The sequence below is a fragment of the Oncorhynchus nerka genome, unplaced genomic scaffold (assembly GCF_034236695.1).
Source record: "Oncorhynchus nerka isolate Pitt River unplaced genomic scaffold, Oner_Uvic_2.0 unplaced_scaffold_2114, whole genome shotgun sequence".
NCBI lineage: Eukaryota > Metazoa > Chordata > Actinopteri > Salmoniformes > Salmonidae > Oncorhynchus > Oncorhynchus nerka.
In genome coordinates this window covers 1-24767 of record NW_027039211.1, presented here as the reverse complement: position 1 = coordinate 24767, position 24767 = coordinate 1, and the positions used below count along the sequence as shown (strand labels likewise).

General features: G+C 42.2%; 22 non-coding genes across 22 annotated transcripts; all 22 read right to left on the bottom strand.

The window, feature by feature from the left end:
* Positions 1 to 4102: 4102 nt before the first annotated feature.
* trnaa-ugc (transfer RNA alanine (anticodon UGC)) lies at positions 4103 to 4174 on the bottom strand. The gene has a single exon. It is a non-coding gene; the product is annotated as a tRNA-Ala (tRNA).
* Positions 4175 to 4961: 787 nt separating this feature from the next.
* trnat-cgu (transfer RNA threonine (anticodon CGU)) lies at positions 4962 to 5033 on the bottom strand. Its single transcript has one exon. It is a non-coding gene; the product is annotated as a tRNA-Thr (tRNA).
* Positions 5034 to 5484: 451 nt separating this feature from the next.
* trnaa-ugc (transfer RNA alanine (anticodon UGC)) lies at positions 5485 to 5556 on the bottom strand. The gene has a single exon. It is a non-coding gene; the product is annotated as a tRNA-Ala (tRNA).
* A 778-nt stretch (positions 5557 to 6334) lies between these two features.
* On the bottom strand, positions 6335 to 6406 carry trnat-cgu (transfer RNA threonine (anticodon CGU)). Its single transcript has one exon. It is a non-coding gene; the product is annotated as a tRNA-Thr (tRNA).
* A 447-nt stretch (positions 6407 to 6853) lies between these two features.
* On the bottom strand, positions 6854 to 6925 carry trnaa-ugc (transfer RNA alanine (anticodon UGC)). The gene has a single exon. It is a non-coding gene; the product is annotated as a tRNA-Ala (tRNA).
* Positions 6926 to 7708: 783 nt separating this feature from the next.
* Positions 7709 to 7780, bottom strand: trnat-cgu (transfer RNA threonine (anticodon CGU)). The gene has a single exon. It is a non-coding gene; the product is annotated as a tRNA-Thr (tRNA).
* A 446-nt stretch (positions 7781 to 8226) lies between these two features.
* trnaa-ugc (transfer RNA alanine (anticodon UGC)) lies at positions 8227 to 8298 on the bottom strand. The gene has a single exon. It is a non-coding gene; the product is annotated as a tRNA-Ala (tRNA).
* An 817-nt stretch (positions 8299 to 9115) lies between these two features.
* trnat-cgu (transfer RNA threonine (anticodon CGU)) lies at positions 9116 to 9187 on the bottom strand. The gene has a single exon. It is a non-coding gene; the product is annotated as a tRNA-Thr (tRNA).
* A 447-nt stretch (positions 9188 to 9634) lies between these two features.
* On the bottom strand, positions 9635 to 9706 carry trnaa-ugc (transfer RNA alanine (anticodon UGC)). The gene has a single exon. It is a non-coding gene; the product is annotated as a tRNA-Ala (tRNA).
* A 7100-nt stretch (positions 9707 to 16806) lies between these two features.
* On the bottom strand, positions 16807 to 16879 carry trnaf-gaa (transfer RNA phenylalanine (anticodon GAA)). The gene has a single exon. It is a non-coding gene; the product is annotated as a tRNA-Phe (tRNA).
* Positions 16880 to 16960: 81 nt separating this feature from the next.
* On the bottom strand, positions 16961 to 17034 carry trnai-aau (transfer RNA isoleucine (anticodon AAU)). The gene has a single exon. It is a non-coding gene; the product is annotated as a tRNA-Ile (tRNA).
* Positions 17035 to 17911: 877 nt separating this feature from the next.
* On the bottom strand, positions 17912 to 17984 carry trnaf-gaa (transfer RNA phenylalanine (anticodon GAA)). The gene has a single exon. It is a non-coding gene; the product is annotated as a tRNA-Phe (tRNA).
* Positions 17985 to 18066: 82 nt separating this feature from the next.
* trnai-aau (transfer RNA isoleucine (anticodon AAU)) lies at positions 18067 to 18140 on the bottom strand. The gene has a single exon. It is a non-coding gene; the product is annotated as a tRNA-Ile (tRNA).
* An 872-nt stretch (positions 18141 to 19012) lies between these two features.
* trnaf-gaa (transfer RNA phenylalanine (anticodon GAA)) lies at positions 19013 to 19085 on the bottom strand. The gene has a single exon. It is a non-coding gene; the product is annotated as a tRNA-Phe (tRNA).
* Positions 19086 to 19167: 82 nt separating this feature from the next.
* On the bottom strand, positions 19168 to 19241 carry trnai-aau (transfer RNA isoleucine (anticodon AAU)). The gene has a single exon. It is a non-coding gene; the product is annotated as a tRNA-Ile (tRNA).
* A 773-nt stretch (positions 19242 to 20014) lies between these two features.
* trnaf-gaa (transfer RNA phenylalanine (anticodon GAA)) lies at positions 20015 to 20087 on the bottom strand. The gene has a single exon. It is a non-coding gene; the product is annotated as a tRNA-Phe (tRNA).
* Positions 20088 to 20169: 82 nt separating this feature from the next.
* On the bottom strand, positions 20170 to 20243 carry trnai-aau (transfer RNA isoleucine (anticodon AAU)). Its single transcript has one exon. It is a non-coding gene; the product is annotated as a tRNA-Ile (tRNA).
* An 867-nt stretch (positions 20244 to 21110) lies between these two features.
* Positions 21111 to 21182, bottom strand: trnaf-gaa (transfer RNA phenylalanine (anticodon GAA)). Its single transcript has one exon. It is a non-coding gene; the product is annotated as a tRNA-Phe (tRNA).
* Positions 21183 to 21264: 82 nt separating this feature from the next.
* trnai-aau (transfer RNA isoleucine (anticodon AAU)) lies at positions 21265 to 21338 on the bottom strand. The gene has a single exon. It is a non-coding gene; the product is annotated as a tRNA-Ile (tRNA).
* Positions 21339 to 22217: 879 nt separating this feature from the next.
* trnaf-gaa (transfer RNA phenylalanine (anticodon GAA)) lies at positions 22218 to 22290 on the bottom strand. The gene has a single exon. It is a non-coding gene; the product is annotated as a tRNA-Phe (tRNA).
* Positions 22291 to 22372: 82 nt separating this feature from the next.
* trnai-aau (transfer RNA isoleucine (anticodon AAU)) lies at positions 22373 to 22445 on the bottom strand. The gene has a single exon. It is a non-coding gene; the product is annotated as a tRNA-Ile (tRNA).
* A 612-nt stretch (positions 22446 to 23057) lies between these two features.
* Positions 23058 to 23132, bottom strand: trnaf-gaa (transfer RNA phenylalanine (anticodon GAA)). The gene has a single exon. It is a non-coding gene; the product is annotated as a tRNA-Phe (tRNA).
* Between the last annotated feature and the right edge of the window lie 1635 nt (positions 23133 to 24767).

The window sequence follows — 24767 nt, the reverse complement described above, 5'->3', positions numbered from 1 at the left end:
GAAACCAGATTGCATAGCAGAGAAGGTATGGTGAGATTCGAAATGGTCGGTAATCTGTTTGTTGACTTGGCTTTCGAAGACCTTAGAAAGGCATGGTAGGATAGATATAGGTCTGTAGCAGTTTGGGTCAAGAGTGTCCCCCCCTTTGAAGAGGGGGATGACCGCAGCTGCTTTCCAATCTTTGGGAATCTCAGACGACACGAAAGAGAGGTTGAACAGGCTAGTAATAGGGGTGGCAACAATTTTGGCAGATAATTTTAGAAAGAAAGGGTCCAGATTGTCTAGCCCGGCTGATTTGTAGGGGTCCAGATTTTGCAGCTCTTTCAGAACATCAGCTGAATGGATTTGGGAGAAGGAGAAATGGGGAAGGCTTGGGCGAGTTGCTGTTGGAGGTGCAGTGATGTTGACCGGGGTAGGAGTAGCCAGGTGGAAAGCATGGCCAGCCGTAGAAAAATGCTTATTGAAATTCTCAATTATGGTGGATTTATCAGTGGTGACAGTGTTTCCTATCTTCAGTGCAGTGGGCAGCTGGGAGGAGGTGTTCTTATTCTCCATGGACTTTACAGTGTCCCAGAACTTTTTTGAGTTAGTGTTGCAGGAAGCAAATTTCTGCTTGAAAAAGCTAGCCTTGGCTTTTCTAACTGCCTGTGTATAATGGTTTCTAGCTTCCCTGAACAGCTGCATATCACGGGGGCTGTTCGATGCTAATGCAGAACGCCATAGGATGTTTTTGTGTTGGTTAAGGGCAGTCAGGTCTGGGGAGAACCAAGGGCTATATCTGTTCCTGGTTCTACATTTCTTGAATGGGGCATGTTTATTTAAGATGGTTAGGAAGTCATTTAAAAAATATCCATGCATCCTCTACTGACGGGATGAGATCAATATCCTTCCAGGATACCCCGGCCAGGTCGATTAGAAAGGCCTGCTCGCTGAAGTGTTTCAGGGAGCGTTTTACAGTGATGAGTGGAGGTCGTTTGACCGCTGACCCATTACGGATGCATGCAATGAGGCAGTGATCGCTGAGATCTTGATTGAAGACAGCAGAGGTGTATTTAGAGGGGAAGTTGGTTAGGATGATATCTATGAGGGTGCCCGTGTTTAAGGCTTTGGGGAGGTACCTGGTAGGTTCATAGATAATTTGTGTGAGATTGAGGGCATCAAGTTTAGATTGTAGGATGGCTGGGGTGTTAAGCATGTTCCAGTTTAGGTCCCCTAGCAGCACGAGCTCTGAAGATAGATGGGGGGCAATCAGTTCACATATGGTGTCCAGAGCACAGCTGAGGGCAGAGGGTGGTCTATAGCAGGCGGCAACGGTGAGAGACTTGTTTTTAGAGAGGTGGATTTTTAAAAGTAGAAGTTCAAATTGTTTGGGTACAGACCTGGATAGTAGGACAGAACTCTGCAGGCTATCTTTGCAGTAGATTGCAACACCGCCCCCTTTGGCAGTTCTATCTTGTCTGAAAATGTTGTAGTTTGGAATTAAAATTTCTGAATTTTGGTGGTCTTCCTAAGCCAGGATTCAGACACAGCTAGAACATCCAGGTTGGCAGAGTGTGCTAAAGCAGTGAATAGAACAAACTTAGGAAGAGGCTTCTAATGTTAACATGCATGAAACCAAGGCTATTACGGTTACAGAAGTCGTCAAAGAGAGCGCCTGGGGAATAGGAGTGGAGCTAGGCACTGCAGGGCCTGGATTCACCTCTACATCGCCAGAGGAACAAAGGAGGAGTAGAATAAGGGTGCGGCTAAAAGCAATAAGAATTGGTCGTCTAGAACGTCTGTAACAGAGAGTAAAGGGAGGTTTCTGGGGGCGATAAAATAGCATCAAGGTATAATGTACAGACAAAGGTATGGTAGGATGTGAATACAGTGGAGGTAAACCTAGGTATTGAGTGATGAAGAGAGAGATATTGTCTCTAGAAACATCATTGAAACCAGGAGATGTCATTGCATGTGTGGGTGGTGGAACTAATAGGTTGGATAAGGTATAGTGAGCAGGACTAGAGGCTCTACAGTGAAATAAGCCAATAAACACTAACCAGAACAGCAATGGACAAGACATATTGACATTAACCTCTTCAGTCGACCCTCTACTTTTTTGAACATTTTGTTAAAAATCGCGCAACATTTCAGCGCCCTGCTACTCATGCCAGGAATATAGTACGTTCATATGGTTAGAATGTGTGGATAGGAAACCCTAGGACGTTTTTAAAACTGGTTAAATCACGACTGTGGCTATTACATAACGTGCGTTACATCGGAAAGCGCAGGAAAACCTGATCACAGAAAATGGAAATAAATATCCTTGCGCCACTTCCAGCAATTGTTAACAGTGAGCCGAATTAGATAAGACCAAGCATTCATCTCCCACAGCATCCGCATGTTGTCGAGTATCTTGTGAATTTAATCATCTTTGATTCTTGGTTGAACCGAAAGAGGGGCACCGCTTACCTCCGGTCTCCGCCCAGATCATTCCGGAAGAGCTCTCTCCTGAAATGTTTTCCAAGACGACAGCTAATGATATTTACATCGCCTACGGATGATTTTTATCGCTTATTAACGTTTACTAATACCTAAAGTAGCATTACAAACGTATTTCGAAGTGTTTTGTGAAAGTTTATCGTCTACTTTTTGAATTTAAAAAAATGACGTTACGTTGTGAAATCGATGTTTTTTTCGTTTATCACACAGTCTACATATAACGATATCTTGGCTTTATATAGCCCGATTTAATCGAAATAATGACCCAATAGTGTTTATGGGACATCTAGGAGTGCTAACAAAGAAGATGGTGAAAGGTAATGACTGTTTTCTATTTTATTGTGCGGTTTGTGTAACGCCGAAATGCTAATTATTTTGTTTACGTCCCCTGCTGTGCTTTTCTGTTGTAGTGTATTGGTGCATGCTATCAGATAATAGCTTCTCATGCTGTCGCCGAAAAGCATTTTAAAAATCGGACTTGTTGCCTGGATTCACAACGAGTGTAGCTTTAATTTGATACCCTGCATGTGTATTTTAATGAACTTTTGAGTTTTAACTAATACTATTAGCATTTAGCGTAGCGCATTTGCATTTCCAGAGCTCTAGTTGGGACGCAAGCGTCACAAGTAGAGGCAACAGGTTAAGGAGAGGCATGCTTAGTCGAGTGATCAAAAGGGTCCAGTGAGTGGAGAGGTTGGTTGGGGGTCACGGCGATTTAGACAGCTAGCCAGGCCATCGGTAGCAAGCTAGCATAGGATGGAGGTCTGTTGTTAGCCACCTTTTGCGTTCTGTCAGTAGATTAGTGGGGTTCCGTGTGGTAGAGGGGATTAATCCAAATCACACAACAACAAAAAAATAAAAACAATAGATATAGTTATAGAGGCCCAAGAAGAAAACATAATAATAATAAAAATAAATAAATAATAATAATTGATAATTGATGTTTGCTCGGAGGAATCGACGGGTAGAAAGCCAATAGTCACACGGATAGCAGCCGGAGTGATTGATGGAACTCAGCTGTGAGATCCAGATGGAATGTCACACGGATAGCAGAGAGCAGTTGAAATGTCCAGAGAGCAGTTGAAATGGACATGAGAGAAAAATTGGTCCGGTATGTTCCGTTCGAGCCGCGCTGCGCCGTACAAAACTGGCGATAGATTTTCGAGCTAAAGGATAGCTGATGACCACAAACCGTGGTTAGCTGAATACTAACGTTTTGCCAGTAAAGAAGCTAACTAGCTTCTGAACTAGCTTCTGATTAGCTTCTGGATTAGCGTCTGGGCTAGCTTCTGGCTAGCTTCTTGGAGGATTACAGATTTGAGGTAAATAATACTTTTTTATAAATATAAATTGGTGAGGCGGGTTGCAGGAGTGTTTTGAAGATGAGTAGATGGAAAATAAAAATAAAATGTATGTGAAAAAGTTGTAAATATATATATATACAGTTTGAAAATGATGCCATAAAGTTGGCAACCATGCCACTTCTGTTCTATAAATGTACTAACAGGGATTGAACGCATGTTCTTCAGATTAAAATACCAAATTATTTAGCACATCTCTGTTTCCTGCTTAGAATTTCAACATTCTGGAAAGTAGAAGTTGGGTCTTTGCAAAAAAAAAATGGAGAAGCTGGGGATTGAACCCAGGACCTCATACATGCAAAGCATGCGCTCTACCACTGAGCTACACCCCTTTCTGGGAAAGCAAAAAAATTGTTTCTTATTTTCTTAAATTTCTCCTTTATTATAGCAGGTTAGCCAGTTAAGAACAAGTTCTCATACACAACTGCGACCTGGCCAAGGTAAAGCAAACAGTGCAATTCATTTGCAGTCTGGACGCGGAGGGGTGAACATCTCCTGCTCTGACTGCAGCTGGAAGGGACTGCTGCGAGAGGACTAGGCCGCCTGTGATTGCCTTGATAAGGCGGAGCTTTACCTAGCACCTAGCATAGACTTACAGATGACCTGGAGCCAGTGGTTCTGGCGACGAGTTACACATGGAACAAACAAGCGCACAGTCAATAACAAAATAGCCAGTGGTTCTGGCAACGAATATGTAGCGAGGGCCAGCCGACTAGAGCATACAGGTCGCAGTGGCCATATCAAGACAATTGACCTTTTCTTTACACTGTTGTGATGAAAGTACATTTCCATAATATCAGCTATCTACCATAAACGTCGAACAGGGATTAAACCCATGTGCTTCAGTTAACAAAAACAGATGGCTTTGCGCATCTATTTCATTCTTAGAATGTCAACATTGTGGAAAGTGGGAGTTGTGCAAAAGCTAATTTAACAAGTGAATACTCTCAAAAGACAAGTTGGGGAATACTGTAGGACAGGAAACATGTAAAGTGGCTCTATCGTAGAGATACTTCCCCTTAATATAATAGTTGTGTTCAAATATTGATACAACATGATTTGTCTACAAAGTCCTCCAATGAATGTAAATTTCCATGGAATTTGAAGCCTTTTCTATAAAGGCACGGATGGGATTTGAACCCATGTTCTTCGGTTTACGAGACCGACGCCTTACCACTTGGCCACCATGCCACTCTATTCTGCAATATATATATATATATATCAACATTCTGGAAAGTAGTAGTTGTGCAAATGTGAATTTGGCACACAAACTCAGTGGAGAAAGGACCTCATACATATATAGCATGCCCTCCCCTCTGAGCTTCCATCCCATTTAATTTGCAGATAAAACGCAATATCAATACACTGTACTTTATATATACACCACTCCATTGAAACTACAATGAAATGATAGCAGCAATTCTTAAAACAGGTACGGACAGGGATCGAAAACATGAACTTCAGTTTTTGAAAATGATGCCATAAAAGTTGGCAACCATGCCACTTCTGTTCTATAAATGTACTAACAGGGATTGAACGCATGTTCTTCAGATTAAAATACCAAATTATTTAGCACATCTCTGTTTCCTGCTTAGAATTTCAACATTCTGGAAAGTAGAAGTTGGGTCTTTGCAAAAAAACCTGGAGAAGCTGGGGATTGAACCCAGGACCTCATACATGCAAAGCATGCACTCTACCACTGAGCTACACCCCCTTTCTGGGAAAGAAGAAATTGTTTCTTATTTTCTTAAATTTCTCCTTTATTATAGCAGGTAAGCCAGTTAAGAACAAGTTCTCATACACAACTGCGACCTGGCCAAGGTAAAGCAAAGCAGTGCAATTCATTTGCAGTCTGGACGCGGAGGGGTGAACATCTGCTGCTCTGACTGCAGCTGGAAGGACTGCTGCGAGAGGACTAGGCCGCCTGTGATTGCCTTGATAAGGCGGAGCTTTACCTAGCATAGACTTACAGATGACCTGGAACCAGTGGTTCTGGCGACGAGTTACACATGGAACAAACAAGCGCACAGTCAATAACAAAATAGCCAGTGGTTCTGGCAACGAATATGTAGCGAGGGCCAGCCGACTAGAGCATACAGGTCGCAGTGGCCATATCAAGACAATTGACCTTTTCTTTACACTGTTGTGATGAAAGTACATTTCCATAATATCAGCTATCTACCATAAACTTCGAACAGGGATTGAACCCATGTGCTTCAGTTAACAAAAACAGATGGCTTTGCGCATCTATTTCATTCTTAGAATGTCAACATTGTGGAAAGTGGGAGTTGTGCAAAAGCTAATTTAACAAGTGAATACTCTCAAAAGACAAGTTGGGGAATACTGTAGGACAGGAAACATTAAAGTGGCTCTATCGTAGAGATACTTCCCCTTAATATAATAGTTGTGTTCAAATATTGATACAACATGATTTGTCTACAAAGTCCTCCAATGAATGTAAATTTCCATGGAATTTGAAGCCTTTTCTATAAAGGCACGGATGGGATTTGAACCCATGTTCTTCGGTTTACGAGACCGACGCCTTACCACTTGGCCACCATGCCACTCTATTCTGCAATATATATATATATCAACATTCTGGAAAGTAGTAGTTGTGCAAATGTGAATTTGGCACACAAACTCAGTGGAGAAAGGACCTCATACATATATAGCATGCCCTCCCCTCTGAGCTTCCATCCCATTTAATTTGCAGATAAAACGCAATATCAATACACTGTACTTTATATATACACCACTCCATTGAAACTACAATGAAATGATAGCAGCAATTCTTAAAACAGGTACGGACAGGGATCGAAAACATGAACTTCAGTTTTTGAAAATGATGCCATAAAAGTTGGCAACCATGCCACTTCTGTTCTATAAATGTACTAACAGGGATTGAACGCATGTTCTTCAGATTAAAAGACCAAATTATTTAGCACATCTCTGTTTCCTGCTTAGAATTTCAACATTCTGGAAAGTAGAAGTTGGGTCTTTGCAAAAAAAAATGGAGAAGCTGGGGATTGAACCCAGGACCTCATACATGCAAAGCATGCGCTCTACCACTGAGCTACACCCCCTTTCTGGGAAAGAAAAAATTGTTTCTTATTTTCTTAAATTTCTCCTTTATTATAGCAGGTTAGCCAGTTAAGAACAAGTTCTCATACACAACTGCGACCTGGCCAAGGTAAAGCAAAACAGTGCAATTCATTTGCAGTCTGGACGCGGAGGGGTGAACATCTCCTGCTCTGACTGCAGCTGGAAGGGACTGCTGCGAGAGGACTAGGCCGCCTGTGATTGCCTTGATAAGGCGGAGCTTTACCTAGCATAGACTTACAGATGACCTGGAGCCAGTGGTTCTGGCGACGAGTTACACATGGAACAAACAAGCGCACAGTCAATAACAAAATAGCCAGTGGTTCTGGCAACGAATATGTAGCGAGGGCCAGCCGACTAGAGCATACAGGTCGCAGTGGCCATATCAAGACAATTGACCTTTTCTTTACACTGTTGTGATGAAAGTACATTTCCATAATATCAGCTATCTACCATAAACTATTTCGAACAGGGATTAAACCCATGTGCTTCAGTTAACAAAAACAGATGGCTTTGCGCATCTATTTCATTCTTAGAATGTCAACATTGTGGAAAGTGGGAGTTGTGCAAAAGCTAATTTAACAAGTGAATACTCTCAAAAGACAAGTTGGGGAATACTGTAGGACAGGAAACATGTAAAGTGGCTCTATCGTAGAGATACTTCCCCTTAATATAATAGTTGTGTTCAAATATTGATACAACATGATTTGTCTACAAAGTCCTCCAATGAATGTAAATTTCCATGGAATTTGAAGCCTTTTCTATAAAGGCACGGATGGGATTTGAACCCATGTTCTTCGGTTTACGAGACCGACGCCTTACCACTTGGCCACCATGCCACTCTATTCTGCAATATATATATATATCAACATTCTGGAAAGTAGTAGTTGTGCAAATGTGAATTTGGCACACAAACTCAGTGGAGAAAGGACCTCATACATATATAGCATGCCCTCCCCTCTGAGCTTCCATCCCATTTAATTTGCAGATAAAACGCAATATCAATACACTGTACTTTATATATACACCACTCCATTGAAACTACAATGAAATGATAGCAGCAATTCTTAAAACAGGAACGGACAGGGATCGAAAACATGAACTTCAGTTTTTGAAAATGATGCCATAAAAGTTGGCAACCATGCCACTTCTGTTCTATAAATGTACTAACAGGGATTGAACGCATGTTCTTCAGATTAAAAGACCAAATTATTTAGCACATCTCTGTTTCCTGCTTAGAATTTCAACATTCTGGAAAGTAGAAGTTGGGTCTTTGCAAAAAAAATGGAGAAGCTGGGGATTGAACCCAGGACCTCATACATGCAAAGCATGCGCTCTACCACTGAGCTACACCCCCTTTCTGGGAAAGAAAAAATTGTTTCTTATTTTCTTAAATTTCTCCTTTATTATAGCAGGTTAGCCAGTTAAGAACAAGTTCTCATACACAACTGCGACCTGGCCAAGGTAAAGCAAAACAGTGCAATTCATTTGCAGTCTGGACGCGGAGGGGTGAACATCTCCTGCTCTGACTGCAGCTGGAAGGACTGCTGCGAGAGGACTAGGCCGCCTGTGATTGCCTTGATAAGGCGGAGCTTTACCTAGCATAGACTTACAGATGACCTGGAAGCCAGTGGTTCAAAACGCACAGTTACAACATGGAACAAACAAGCGCACTGGAGTGATAGTCAATAACAAAATAGCCAGTGGTTCTGGCAACGAATTTGCAGCTGGAAGGGGGCCAGATGCCGCCACTAGAGCATACAGCCGACTAGAGCATACAGGTCGCAGTGGCCATATCAAGACAATTGACCTTTTCTTTACACTGTTGTGATGAAAGTACATTTCCATAATATCAGCTATCTACCATAAACTCGAACAGGGATTAAACCCATGTGCTTCAGTTAACAAAAACAGATGGCTTTGCGCATCTATTTCATTCTTAGAATGTCAACATTGTGGAAAGTGGGAGTTGTGCAAAAGCTAATTTAACAAGTGAATACTCTCAAAAGACAAGTTGGGGAATACTGTAGGACAGGAAACATGTAAAGTGGCTCTATCGTAGAGATACTTCCCCTTAATATAATAGTTGTGTTCAAATATTGATACAACATGATTTGTCTACAAAGTCCTCCAATGAATGTAAATTTCCATGGAATTTGAAGCCTTTTCTATAAAGGCACGGATGGGATTTGAACCCATGTTCTTCGGTTTACGAGACCGACGCCTTACCACTTGGCCACCATGCCACTCTATTCTGCAATATATATATATATATCAACATTCTGGAAGTAGTAGTTGTGCAAATGTGAATTTGGCACACAAACTCAGTGGAGAAAGGACCTCATACATATATAGCATGCCCTCCCCTCTGAGCTTCCATCCCATTTAATTTGCAGATAAAACGCAATATCAATACACTGTACTTTATATATACACCACTCCATTGAAACTACAATGAAATGATAGCAGCAATTCTTAAAACAGGTACGGACAGGGATCGAAAACATGAACTTCAGTTTTTGAAAATGATGCCATAAAAGTTGGCAACCATGCCACTTCTGTTCTATAAATGTACTAACAGGGATTGAACGCATGTTCTTCAGATTAAAAGACCAAATTATTTAGCACATCTCTGTTTCCTGCTTAGAATTTCAACATTCTGGAAAGTAGAAGTTGGGTCTTTGCAAAAAAAATGGAGAAGCTGGGGATTGAACCCAGGACCTCATACATGCAAAGCATGCGCTCTACCACTGAGCTACACCCCCTTTCTGGGAAAGAAAAAATTGTTCTTATTTTCTTAAATTTCTCCTTTATTATAGCAGGTTAGCCAGTTAAGAACAAGTTCTCATACACAACTGCGACCTGGCCAAGGTAAAGCAAAGCAGTGCAATTCATTTGCAGTCTGGACGCGGAGGGTGAACATCTCCTGCTCTGACTGCAGCTGGAAGGACTGCTGCGAGAGGAGGACTGGGGAGGCCGCCTGTGATTGCCTTGATAAGGCGGAGCTTTACCTAGCATAGACTTACAGATGACCTGGAGCCAGTGGTTCTGGTTACACATGGAACAAACAAGCGCACAGTCAATAACAAAAAATAGCCAGTGGTTCAAATGTTCATAAATGACTAGAGCAGCATGGCCATATCAAGACAAACCTTTTCTTTACACTGTTGTGATGGTACATTTCCATAATATCAGCTATCTACCATTGAACAGGGATTAAACCCATGTGCTTCAGTTGATGACTTTGGGGATCTATTTCATTCTTAGAATGTCAACATTGTGGAAAGTGAGTTGTGCAAAAGCTAATTTAACAAGTGAATACTTCAAAAGACAATGGGGCTGTAGGTAAGGGAATTACCCCCTGTATTGGACAAAACTGAATGGGAAGTCATTGGCATCGGACAAACCATATAAATTGTCCAATACCACCCATTTGCGTTGATTCATGCAAAGTGTATTGCAAATGCCATATGGCAATTGCCAGTTGTAACACTTTAAAAATCCAACAGGTGGCGAATCCGCTCCACCTTGGTTTTTCATATTGGAAATGTAACCCAAGTCAACGTCCAAAAGCAAAATTTTGAAAAAATGATTTTTTTGTCAAATACACGTGTAAGAACTGTATGAATATACTTTTGTCCAATTTTATTATCATATATATATTTATTTTTTTACATGCGCTTAAGTAATATGTTTTGTCCATTTTCAATATGATTTCATAGGAAGTCAAAAGTCAAAAGTCAAAAATGTCAAAATTTTGTAAAAAACTTCACACACCCTTAAAAAAGTGCTTTCTGGACCGTTTTTCAAAATTCTTTCGAATTTTTTGTCAATTACACACGTATAAGAACTGTATCAACATACTTTAGTTGTATTTTATTATCATATTTTCTAATTTTTATTTTTTACTTGTGCATAAGGAATATGATTTGTCCATTTACAATATGATTTCATAGGAAGTCAAAAGTCAAAGTCAAAAGTCACTTTTTTGGGGGCCAAATGCCATAAGAAATTTGACATGCTCGAAAATCCTGCAGAAATGCAAAATTGACTGGCCTGATGAACTCGGGATGGCCGGGCAGTGATAGTTGTTCCTTTCCATCACTCGTTGTGTTGATTTCATCATGTCCATTTGGTGATGTTTTTTCACTGTTGAATCATATTGCAAATGCACGTGCATTGTTGTGCAACTGGTAACCCAAAAATAAACATATGGTTGTAAATGCATTTACCGGGACTCCTATTGTTCATGCCCGCTATGGGAGACCCTACTACGGCACCCTCTATCTATGGGGGCTGTCCTGAGTGCTTTATGGACTGTTTAAAATATTCTGATGGATACGCATTGTTGTGCAACTGGTGATTGAAAATAGGCACCTGGTAACCCAAAATAAAATTATGGTTGTAAATGCATTTACCGGTCATTATGATATTAATGCCCGCTATGGGAAGACAGGATGGCCGGGCAGTGCAGTTGTTCCTTTCCATCATGGGCTTGTGTTGATTTCATCATGTCCATTTGGTGATGTTTTTTCACTATAGAATCATATTGCAAGTGCACGTGCTACTTTGCAATATGTTTCAATGGGCATTTACCATATGAAATTTGACATGCTCAAAAATTGCAGAAATGCAAAATTGACTGGCCAGATGAGGACCAGGCAAATGATATTTGCCTTCCAGGCACTGTATTTGATTTCATCATTTCCATTTTTGATGTTCTTTTCACATTTTTTCATCATGTCATTTGAAATCAGCCCAAGATGTTTTTTCACTGAAATATGTCAAGTTGCATTTGCAATATGGTTCAATTGGCATTTACCATATGAAATTTGACATGCTAAAAATCCTGCAAAATGTGCTTTTGACTGGTCTGATGAACAAGGATGGCCGAGCAGTGATATTTGTTCCTTTCCATCACTCAAAAGTTGATTTCATCATGTCCATTTGTTTTTTGGAATTTTGCAAAGTCACTGTGCATTTGCAATTTTTCAATGGGCATTAAAAATTTGTCACTTTAAAAATCCTTGAGGAAATGCAAAATTGACTGGCCTGAGTGAACACAGGATGGCCTGCAGTTTATTTGTTCCTTTCCATCACTCGTTGTGTTTTTTCAATTAATTGTCAGAAACAGAAATGTCCTTCATTTGTTTCTTTTTGGATGAAGCTGATTTTTCTGTTTTGACATCCAGTGGAACAATAGTAGATATGCATTTGCAGAAATTACTTTATCTGTATTCCTAAACAGGTGTCTGAATGGTGATTGTCCATTTTGCTTTGAGGGGTTTTTTTCACAGCTTGGGTCTATCAACTTTAGGGTCATCCAGTTTTGACTGGGCTGAGCGGGAACTTACTTCCTCAGTGGTAGGGAGGCGAGCAGGCCAGAGGTTGAACTGTCATGTTCCTTGAAATGTACACCATATCAGAGAAAGTTTACATTATGTTTTCATAACATCCAGGCAAGCTGCAGGTTGAAAAAATTGTCCTAAAACAGAACCTTGAGGAACATGAAGCCAGTAGATTTGGGAGGATGCGGGGTGACGTGATATCTTTGAAGATTAAACAGGCCAGAACGGGCAGTTTTGTTTCCTTTCCATCCAACTCGTTGTGGTGTTGAATTCATCATGCAGCCATTTGTTTAGGAGCACTTTTGGGAGATGACACTGTGCATTTGCAACCTGGTTCATTGGGCAGGTACCATACGAATTTGTCATGAACCTCTCAGTGCTAAATGAAATTGACTAAAACCAGGGTGTTGTGAACATTTCGGTTCATGGCTGGGCAGTGATTCTGGTTCATCTCAATGGCTAAAATTTTTCCCCGGGAGGAGGGTTGATTTTTCAGAATGTCACTTTTGATGATGTGATGGTACCTCACTGTTTAAACATATTGCAAATGGACAAGAGTCACCAGCAAGTCATCGTCCATCAGTCAATTAGATATCATTCTGACACCAAACTGATACAAACTGACACCAAACCCACTTTTTCCAACTCGTTTAGTAGCCAACTATCACATACTTCAGAGCTGGCCCAAAATTCACAACGCCTTTGGTTCAAACCATAAAAAAACATAAAACACGTAGTTACGTTCTAGCTGCGGGTCCATTTCTTATGTTACGTGTAGACCTTGCTAAGGCGACCCCGAATCCCAAGTTTTGGCTCGATCGGTCATTTGGTGTCCGAGCAAAACCCTAATTGGTGCTGAAAATCCACTTTTTTCCATGACTTGCTACGGGGTCCTTGAATGAGCTATCGGACAGAAACGTTGGGGTCTGTCTATATGGGCCGAGACGGTCGCAATGCACCTAGTCTTGTGTCTCTGAGACATTTCTAAATGTCGCCATTTTCGTGTGATCAAAATGAATTGAAGTCATTGCAAATGTACGAAGCTGTTTCTCGGTCCGAGAACCGTCTAGAGCCACGTAACTCACCACGCACTATCGACCTGATGTCTAGAACAGGATTCTAAAGTTTCGGAACTCTAGGTCCGACGGTTCTTTAAAAGTTCCAACAAGGTTAACTAATGCAGGCAGTGTATGTCTCTACGCACCCCAATGGGTCCCTACTTCCAAGCTGTGTGTGTGTGTGATTTAGTTTTCCTTTGAAATTTTACAGGACAAATGACTGATTTACAGTTCATGGGGGTTGCCTAATCACATATATGAAGTTTTGGAAAGATCTGACTTTTTTAACCCCTCGAAACAGCCCAAGAGACACCAATTATGGCACTTCCGGTTGGCACAGGAAGCTGTAAGTCAACACATATCCTCATTGGGGTATGCTTTTACAGAATCCTCAGTTTTAAGTCCTTACGTTAAGAATTGACTGATTTACACAGGGTTGAATGCACAATGTCTATCAAACTGCAGGCAGGGTATGGATAAACACTTTTAGGGTGATTTTAACCACTTCCGGTTGGTCCAGGAAGCTTAGAATCAACACAGGTAGACCTAGATATAGTGGCCTGATGGACTGTCACCAAAGACAGGTTCAACGGCATTCATAACCCACATAGGCTTCAGGTTGAATTTAGGGGTGCAGGCAATGTATTCCTATGGGGAGAGAAGTCAATGCAAACTCTTTGAAGTAAACACCTTCTTTTAACTATTAAGGGTTAATGCCACACGGTCAAGGTTAGGCTTGCACGGATCGGGAGGACCTTAGGAACGTACCTGAGGTCGAATTGTGCTTCTCACCCTAACAGTTCTCTCACTGTCACCCAAAAGCAAATGACGTTGTGGGGCAGGCTTCATTTTGGGCCTAATTTTCTAATGGTCGCTGCGCTTAGACCGAGCGAGCTACGGTCAAGCGGGATATCTCGTTGAACTCGGCACGGCCTAGAGATTATGTTTATGCCATGCCTGCTCTCTGTGTCTTTGAGCACCGCACTTTTTAACTCCATCCTTGCTGTGTGTGCGTGTGAGAGCTTTTCTTTGACATCTGTTGGGAGAAATGACTGATTTACAGTTCATGAGGGTTACCTAGTCACACATATGAAGTTTTGGAAAGATGTGACTTTTTAACCCTTCAAAACAGACAGTGTGACACCAATTAAAGGCACTTCCGGTTGGCACAGGAAGCTATAAGTAAACACATGTCTTGATTGACATAGAAACTTACAGAATCCTGAGTTTTAAGTCTTTAAGTTAAGAATTGACTGATCTACGATCTACACAGGGTTGAATGTAGTCATTTTCACCTTTGAAGGTTATGTACATCAAAACACCTTTTGGGTCAATTTAACCACTTCCGGTTGCTCCAGGAAGCTTAGAATCGACACAGGTAGACCTCATAGTGGTCTGATGGACTGTCATAGAAGACAGGTTCATAAGGCATTCATAACCCACATAGGCTTCAGGTTGAATTTAGAGGTGCAGGCAATGTATTCCTATGGGGAGAGAAGTCAATGCAAACTGTTTGATGTAAACACCTTCTTTTAACTATTAAGGGTTAATGCCACACGGTCAAGGTTAGGCTTGCACGGATCGGGAGGACCTTAGGAACGTACCTGAGGTCGAATTTGTGCTTCTCACCCTAACGGTTCTCTCACTGTCACCCAAAAGCAAATGACATTGAGGGCCAGGCTTCAAAGGTCACTGCTGCTTAGACCGAGCGAGCTACGGTCAAGCGGGAACATCTGCAACTTGAACTCGGCACGGCCTAGAGAATAAAATGCCACACCTAGGCTTTGTGTGTCTTTAAGCACCGCACTTTTCACTCCATCCTTGCTGTGTGTGTGTTTATTTCTTTGAAATCTGATGGGAGAAAAGCTGATTTCTTTTTTGACCATCTGTTTGGGATGAAATGACTGACTTACAGTTTATTTTCATTTTGGACCTTTAATCCACATATGAAGTTATGAAGTAGAAAGATCTGAACCTTTTTAACCCTTGAAATCTGCCACTGTGACACCATTTAAGGCACGGTTCCGGTTGACACAGGAAGCTATAAATAAAGGCTCATATCATGATTGGGGTATGCCTTTACAGTCAATGAGTTTTTAAGTCTTTAACGTTGGAACTGAGTTATTTACGGAGGGTTTAGTGAGTGAAACATCTTATTTCAGAAAATCAAAGAAAATCACAGAAATCCAGAGCTCTGCAGCACACTTTAAAAAGATTCGTAAGAACACCCTGCAACTGGATCTGTAACCGTTGAAAAAAAAAACACCTATCCGTGAACATCACCAATCTGTCGTTGTACGATTTCTCTTAAATGACGATAGATAAATGGCTGGTTTTTTTTTATTGACACCGGAGGCTCCTTGACTTTGACGTGAAGTGGAAAAATAATTTCTCTATTTTCATTTTGGACCTTTAATCCCAGATAAATGGCCATAACTCAAAAACCGTTGAGGCCCAGACGCCATCTTGTTCGGGGCCAACTGCCCATTATGCCAAACATACGCTCACCGAGTTCAGAGAGCAGCGTATCACACACTCTAAATATTTTCAGTTTTCGAGATAAGGCCCCGTCGTGAATCGTGATGTTTTGTCCAATAGCAATATGATTGCTTATGCCTCTTGTGGGAATTTCCGCTGGACAGCGGAAAAATGACCAAAATCTTATTATTTTTGTAAAACGGAAACCGAATGTCCGACAAAGTTCATTTGATGACTTCCTGGTAGGTCCGGCCCTGCCGAAATCGGCCCGACGCCGTCTGGGGAATTTTACAAACGATTTTGACGTCTAGTAAGGGACCGTACATTTTCAATATGGACTTTCTCACTAACCATACAGCAAAAATCTTCCCTTAAGGTATGTAAACAATGACAAGAAACTGTCATGTAACAATGACAAGAAACTCTCATGTAACACTGATGTCACAATGTCAGATGAAAAAGAAAGACATTACTTACTTTCAGAGAGCAGCGTATCACACATCTAACCAACTGAGCTAACCGGCCGCTGGCTACAGAGCACAATTGTTGAGATGCACCGAGCCTCTGCAAGTGCTGGAGCGCAAACTAACAAGTCCACCAACAGCATAGCCTGACAAGACTGGACACTCTTGGTTGCTCCTTGTGGCAATTCCAAACAGCTGGGGAATTTGATCAATTGGTATTGTGTTTGCTTAGCATGCTATAGGTAGTGGGATCGATGCCCGCATTCCCCAAAAACACATTTTTTGTGGATCCAAGAAAGCTGCAGTTCACACTTCATGCAGCCTTGTCTTACGACAACCTACTGTCATGTAGCAATGACAAGCAACTTTAATGTAACACTGATGTCAAAATGTCAGATGAAAAAGCAAGACATTACTTACTTTCAGAGGAGCAGCGTAGCAGACACCATTGAGGCCCACAAACAAAGCTGTGGAAAGTTTCCTTGAAGCCAGAGCATAAAGAAAGAACAAATACAGATGCCGAAACCCGGGATCGAACCAGGGACCTTTAGATCTTCAGTCTAACGCTCTCCCAACTGAGCTATTCCGGCAATTCACTCAACATAATTCTGTGGCACCCTTGACAATTCACATGCATGTGACTCATAATTTGACACTCAACATGTACATAATAGCCAGTATGGGGATCGAACCCATGACCTTGGCGTTATTAGCACCACACTCTAACCAACTGAGCTAACCGGCCATTTGCTACTTTGCTCAATTGTTGAAATGCACCGAGCCTCTGCAAGTGCTGGCACGTCAACAAACAAGTCCACCAACAGCATAGCCTGACAAGACTGGACCCTCTTGGTTGCTTCTTGCGGAAATTCCAAACGGCTGGGGAATTAGCTCAAATGCTTTGCACGCGTGAGGTAGTGGGATCGATGCCCACATTCTCCAAAAGCACATTGTTTTATGGATCCAAGAAAACTCCAGTTCACACTTCATGCAGCCTTGTCTTACGACAACCTACTGTCATGTAACAATGACAAGAAACTGTCATGTAACAATGACAAGAAACTCTCATGTAACACTGATGTCACAATGTCAGATGAAAAAGAAAGACATTACTTACTTTCAGAGAGCAGCGTATCACACACTCTAACCAACTGAGCTAACCGGCCGCTGGCTACAGAGCACAATTGTTGAGATGCACCGAGCCTCTGCAAGTGCTGGAGCGCAAACTAACAAGTCCACCAACAGCATAGCCTGACAAGACTGGACACTCTTGGTTGCTCCTTGTGGCAATTCCAAACAGCTGGGGAATTTGATCAATTGGTATTGTGTTTGCTTAGCATGCTATAGGTAGTGGGATCGATGCCCGCATTCCCCAAAAACACATTTTTTGTGGATCCAAGAAAGCTGCAGTTCACACTTCATGCAGCCTTGTCTTACGACAACCTACTGTCATGTAGCAATGACAAGCAACTTTAATGTAACACTGATGTCAAAATGTCAGATGAAAAAGCAAGACATTACTTACTTTCAGAGGAGCAGCGTAGCACACACCATTGAGGCCCACAAACAAAGCTGTGGAAAGTTTCCTTGAAGCCAGAGCATAAAGAAAGAACAAATACAGATGCCGAAACCCGGGATCGAACCAGGGACCTTTAGATCTTCAGTCTAACGCTCTCCCAACTGAGCTATTCCGGCAATTCACTCAACATAATTCTGTGGCACCCTTGACAATTCACATGCATGTGACTCATAATTTTGACACTCAAAATGTACATAATAGCCAGTATGGGGATCGAACCCATGACCTTGGCGTTATTAGCACCACACTCTAACCAACTGAGCTAACCGGCCATTTGCTATTTTGCTCAATTGTTGAAATGCACCGAGCCTCTGCAAGTGCTGGCACGTCAACAAACAAGTCCACCAACAGCATAGCCTGACAAGACTGGACCCTCTTGGTTGCTTCTTGCGGAAATTCCAAACGGCTGGGGAATTAGCTCAAATGCTTTGCACGCGTGAGGTAGTGGGATCGATGCCCACATTCTCCAAAAGCACATTGTTTTATGGATCCAAGAAAACTCCAGTTCACACTTCATGCAGCCTTGTCTTACGACAAACATGTAAACAATGACAAGAAACTGTCATGTAACAATGACAAGAAACTCTCATGTAACACTGATGTCACAATGTCAGATGAAAAAGAAAGACATTACTTACTTTCAGAGAGCAGCGTATCACACACTCTAACCAACTGAGCTAACCGGCCGCTGGCTACAGAGCACAATTGTTGAGATGCACCGAGCCTCTGCAAGTGCTGGAGCGCAAACTAACAAGTCCACCAACAGCATAGCCTGACAAGACTGGACACTCTTGGTTGCTCCTTGTGGCAATTCCAAACAGCTGGGGAATTTGATCAATTGGTATTGTGTTTGCTTAGCATGCTATAGGTAGTGGGATCGATGCCCGCATTCCCCAAAAACACATTTTTTTGTGGATCCAAGAAAGCTGCAGTTCACACTTCATGCAGCCTTGTCTTACGACAACCTACTGTCATGTAGCAATGACAAGCAACTTTAATGTAACACTGATGTCAAAATGTCAGATGAAAAAGCAAGACATTACTTACTTTCAGAGGAGCAGCGTAGCACACACCATTGAGGCCCACAAACAAAGCTGTGGAAAGTTTCCTTGAAGCCAGAGCATAAAGAAAGAACAAATACAGATGCCGAAACCCGGGATCGAACCAGGGACCTTTAGATCTTCAGTCTAACGCTCTCCCAACTGAGCTATTCCGGCAATTCACTCAACATAATTCTGTGGCACCCTTGACAATTCACATGCATGTGACTCATAATTTTGACACTCAAAATGTACATAATAGCCAGTATGGGGATCGAACCCATGACCTTGGCGTTATTAGCACCACACTCTAACCAACTGAGCTAACCGGCCATTTGCTATTTTGCTCAATTGTTGAAATGCACCGAGCCTCTGCAAGTGCTGGCACGTCAACAAACAAGTCCACCAACAGCATAGCCTGACAAGACTGGACCCTCTTGGTTGCTTCTTGCGGAAATTCCAAACGGCTGGGGAATTAGCTCAAATGCTTTGCACGCGTGAGGTAGTGGGATCGATGCCCACATTCTCCAAAAGCACATTGTTTTATGGATCCAAGAAAACTCCAGTTCACACTTCATGCAGCCTTGTCTTCGACAACCTACTGTCATGTAAACAATGACAAGAAACATGTAACACTGATGTCACAATGTCAGATGAAAAAAAAGACTTTCAGAGAGCAGCGTATCACACACTCTAACCACTGATGTCAGCACAATTGTGAGATGCAAAAAGCAAACTAACAAGTCCACCAACAGCATAGCCTGACAAGACTGGACACTTGTGGCAATTCCAAACAGCTGGGGAATTTGATCAATTGGTATTGTGTTTGCTTAGCATGCTATAGGTAGTGGGATCGACATTCCCCAAAAACATTTTTTGTGGATCCAAGAAAGCTGCAGTTCACACTTCATGCAGCCTTGTCTTAAACAAACTGTCATGTAGCAATGAAAGCAACTTTAATGTAACACTGATGTCAAAATGTCAGATGAAAAAGCAAGACATTACTTACTTTCAGAGGAGCAGCGTAGCAGACACCATTGAGGCCCACAAACAAAGCTGTGGAAAGTTTCCTTGAAGCCAGAGCATAAAGAAAGAACAAATACAGATGCCGAAACCCGGGATCGAACCAGGGACCTTTAGATCTTCAGTCTAACGCTCTCCCAACTGAGCTATTCCGGCAATTCACTCAACATAATTCTGTGGCACCCTTGACAATTCACATGCATGTGACTCATAATTTTGACACTCAAAATGTACATAATAGCCAGTATGGGGATCGAACCCATGACCTTGGCGTTATTAGCACCACACTCTAACCAACTGAGCTAACCGGCCATTTGCTATTTTGCTCAATTGTTGAAATGCACCGAGCCTCTGCAAGTGCTGGCACGTCAACAAACAAGTCCACCAACAGCATAGCCTGACAAGACTGGACCCTCTTGGTTGCTTCTTGCGGAAATTCCAAACGGCTGGGGAATTAGCTCAAATGCTTTGCACGCGTGAGGTAGTGGGATCGATGCCCACATTCTCCAAAAGCACATTGTTTTATGGATCCAAGAAAACTCCAGTTCACACTTCATGCAGCCTTGTCTTACGACAACCTACTGTCATGTAACAATGACTGTCAAACAATGACAAGAAACTCTCATGTAACACTGATGTCACAATGTCAGATGAAAAAGAAAGACATTACTTACTTTCAGAGAGCAGCGTATCACACACTCTAACCAACTGAGCTAACCGGCCGCTGGCTACAGAGCACAATTGTTGAGATGCACCGAGCCTCTGCAAGTGCTGGAGCGCAAACTAACAAGTCCACCAACAGCATAGCCTGACAAGACTGGACACTCTTGGTTGCTCCTTGTGGCAATTCCAAACAGCTGGGGAATTTGATCAATTGGTATTGTGTTTGCTTAGCATGCTATAGGTAGTGGGATCGATGCCCGCATTCCCCAAAAACACATTTTTTGTGGATCCAAGAAAGCTGCAGTTCACACTTCATGCAGCCTTGTCTTACGACAACCTACTGTCATGTAGCAATGACAAGCAACTTTAATGTAACACTGATGTCAAAATGTCAGATGAAAAAGCAAGACATTACTTACTTTCAGAGGAGCAGCGTAGCACACACCATTGAGGCCCACAAACAAAGCTGTGGAAAGTTTCCTTGAAGCCAGAGCATAAAGAAAGAACAAATACAGATGCCGAAACCGGGATCGAACCAGGGACCTTTAGATCTTCAGTCTAACGCTCTCCCAACTGAGCTATTCCGGCAATTCACTCAACATAATTCTGTGGCACCCTTGACAATTCACATGCATGTGACTCATAATTTTGACACTCAAAATGTACATAATAGCCAGTATGGGGATCGAACCCATGACCTTGGCGTTATTAGCACCACACTCTAACCAACTGAGCTAACCGGCCATTTGCTATTTTGCTCAATTGTTGAAATGCACCGAGCCTCTGCAAGTGCTGGCACGTCAACAAACAAGTCCACCAACAGCATAGCCTGACAAGACTGGACCCTCTTGGTTGCTTCTTGCGGAAATTCCAAACGGCTGGGGAATTAGCTCAAATGCTTTGCACGCGTGAGGTAGTGGGATCGATGCCCACATTCTCCAAAAGCACATTGTTTTATGGATCCAAGAAAACTCCAGTTCACACTTCATGCAGCCTTGTCTTACGACAACCTACTGTCATGTAAACAATGACAAGAAACTGTCATGTAACAATGACAAGAAACTCTCATGTAACACTGATGTCACAATGTCAGATGAAAAAGAAAGACATTACTTACTTTCAGAGAGCAGCGTATCACACACTCTAACCAACTGAGCTAACCGGCCGCTGGCTACAGAGCACAATTGTTGAGATGCACCGAGCCTCTGCAAGTGCTGGAGCGCAAACTAACAAGTCCACCAACAGCATAGCCTGACAAGACTGGACACTCTTGGTTGCTCCTTGTGGCAATTCCAAACAGCTGGGGAATTTGATCAATTGGTATTGTGTTTGCTTAGCATGCTATAGGTAGTGGGATCGATGCCCGCATTCCCCAAAAACACATTTTTTTGTGGATCCAAGAAAGCTGCAGTTCACACTTCATGCAGCCTTGTCTTACGACAACCTACTGTCATGTAGCAATGACAAGCAACTTTAATGTAACACTGATGTCAAAATGTCAGATGAAAAAGCAAGACATTACTTACTTTCAGAGGAGCAGCGTAGCACACACCATTGAGGCCCACAAACAAAGCTGTGGAAAGTTTCCTTGAAGCCAGAGCATAAAGAAAGAACAAATACAGATGCCGAAACCCGGGATCGAACCAGGGACCTTTAGATCTTCAGTCTAACGCTCTCCCAACTGAGCTATTCCGGCAATTCACTCAACATAATTCTGTGGCACCCTTGACAATTCACATGCATGTGACTCATAATTTTGACACTCAAAATGTACATAATAGCCAGTATGGGGATCGAACCCATGACCTTGCGTTATTAGCACCACACTCTAACCAACTGAGCTAACCGGCCATTTGCTATTTTGCTCAATTGTTGAAATGCACCGAGCCTCTGCAAGTGCTGGCACGTCAACAAACAAGTCCACCAACAGCATAGCCTGACAAGACTGGACCCTCTTGGTTGCTTCTTGCGGAAATTCCAAACGGCTGGGGAATTAGCTCAAATGCTTTGCACGCGTGAGGTAGTGGGATCGTAGTGGGATCGATGCCCACATTCTCCAAAAGCACATTGTTTTATGGATCCAAGAAAACTCCAGTTCACACTTCTTACTTTGCAGCCTTGTCTTACAGAGCACGACAACCTACTGTCATAACAAGTCCACCAACAGCATAGCCTGACAAGACTGGAACTGTGGCAATTCCAAACAGCTGGGGAATTTGATCAATGATTGTGTTTGCTTAGCATGCTATAAACTCATTCATTTTTTTGTGGATCCAAGAAAGCTAACACTGATGTCACAAATGTCAGATGACAAAAATGTAACACTGATGTCAAAATGTCAGATGAAAAAGCAAGACATTACTTACTTTCAGAGGAGCAGCGTAGCACACACCATTGAGGCCCACAAACAAAGCTGTGGAAAGTTTCCTTGAAGCCAGAGCATAAAGAAAGAACAAATACAGATGCACGAAACCCTGGGATCGAACCAGGGACCTTTAGATCTTCAGTCTAACGCTCTCCCAACTGAGCTATTCCGGCAATTCACTCAACATAATTCTGTGGCACCCTTGACAATTCACATGCATGTGACTCATAATTTTGACACTCAAAATGTACATAATAGCCAGTATGGGGATCGAACCCATGACCTTGGCATTAGCACCACACTCTAACCAACTGAGCTAACCGGCCATTTGCTATTTTGCTCAATTGTTGAAATGCACCGAGCCTCTGCAAGTGCTGGCACGTCAACAAACAAGTCCACCAACAGCATAGCCTGACAAGACTGGACCCTCTTGGTTGCTTCTTTCGGAAATTCCAAACGGCTGGGGAATTAGCTCAAATGCTTTACGCGTGAGGTAGTGGGATCGATGCCCACATTCTCCAAAAGCACATTGTTTTATGGATCCAAGAAAACTCCAGTTCACACTTCATGCAGCCTTGTCTTACGACAACCTACTGTCATGTAACAATGACAAGAAACTCTCATGTAACACAACAGATTACTTTCAGTAACACTGATGTCAAAATGTCAGATGAAACCGGCCGCTGGCTACAGAGCACAATTGTTGAGATACTCTGCAAGTGCTGCAGCGCAAACTAACAAGTCCACCAACAGCATAGCCTGACTTTCTGGGGAATTTGATCAATTGGTATTGTGTTTGCTTAGCATGCTATAGGTAGTGGGATCGATGCCCGCAGCCAAAAACACATTTTTTTGTGGATCCAAGAAAGCTGCAGTTCACACTTCATGCAGCCTTGTTGAGGCCAAAATGTCAGATGAAAAACAAACAAAGCTGTGGAAAGTTTCCTTGAAGCCAGAGCATAAAGAAAGAACAAATACAGATGCTGAAAACCCGGGATCGAACCAGGGAAGAGCTAACGCTCTCCCAACTGAGCTATTGACGAAACCCGGATCGAACCAGGGAAATTCACTCAAGCTATTTCAACATAATTCTGTGGCACCCTTGACATTTCACATGCATGTGACTCACAATTTAAATTGTAATGAAAGATGACTTTTTCCTACATTGTAATGGGCAAACACAATGACTTTGACCATGATTATGCACGCTTCAAATGACACTTTATTTTGCGGGTGCCTTTTCATGTGGATGCATGTTACACCAAGCAGTGTAGTGAAGCAACTTTATTGGTCAAAACCATTCATTTGGGGGATCGGGTTTGCAAAATGCTATCAAATCACGCAATTTTACCATATTTATGAAATGGTATCAAAACCTAAATTTGGCCATGTGGACACGGAGTAATTTGCAGCTGTTTATTAAATCAGCAATGTCATAGCAGTTTTTTTTAAACAGGCTGAAATGTTTTGTATATCATAGGAAAAGGCACAACATTCACATGGCTGTGCACTAAATGGGCAGTTCAGATTTGTCACTTCAGCTGCAACTGCAACTATCTCGTTGTGCAAAATCCTGACCATCGTCATTCAGCTCAAGTGGATTTGTACTGGTGTGGGCATTTGTCTCTTAATGTAACGTCTTCAGATTTCACAAATTCCTTTTGCTAATATCTGGCAGTTAAACAGTAAAGGATAAACCTCCCAAAGATGCAAATAAAAAAAAGTAGGCCTAAACTGTCTGTAGGTTACTTGTAGAGTAGAGCTGCGCCGTTCACAGAAGTCCTCCACATGTGAATCCGATGTCGTGG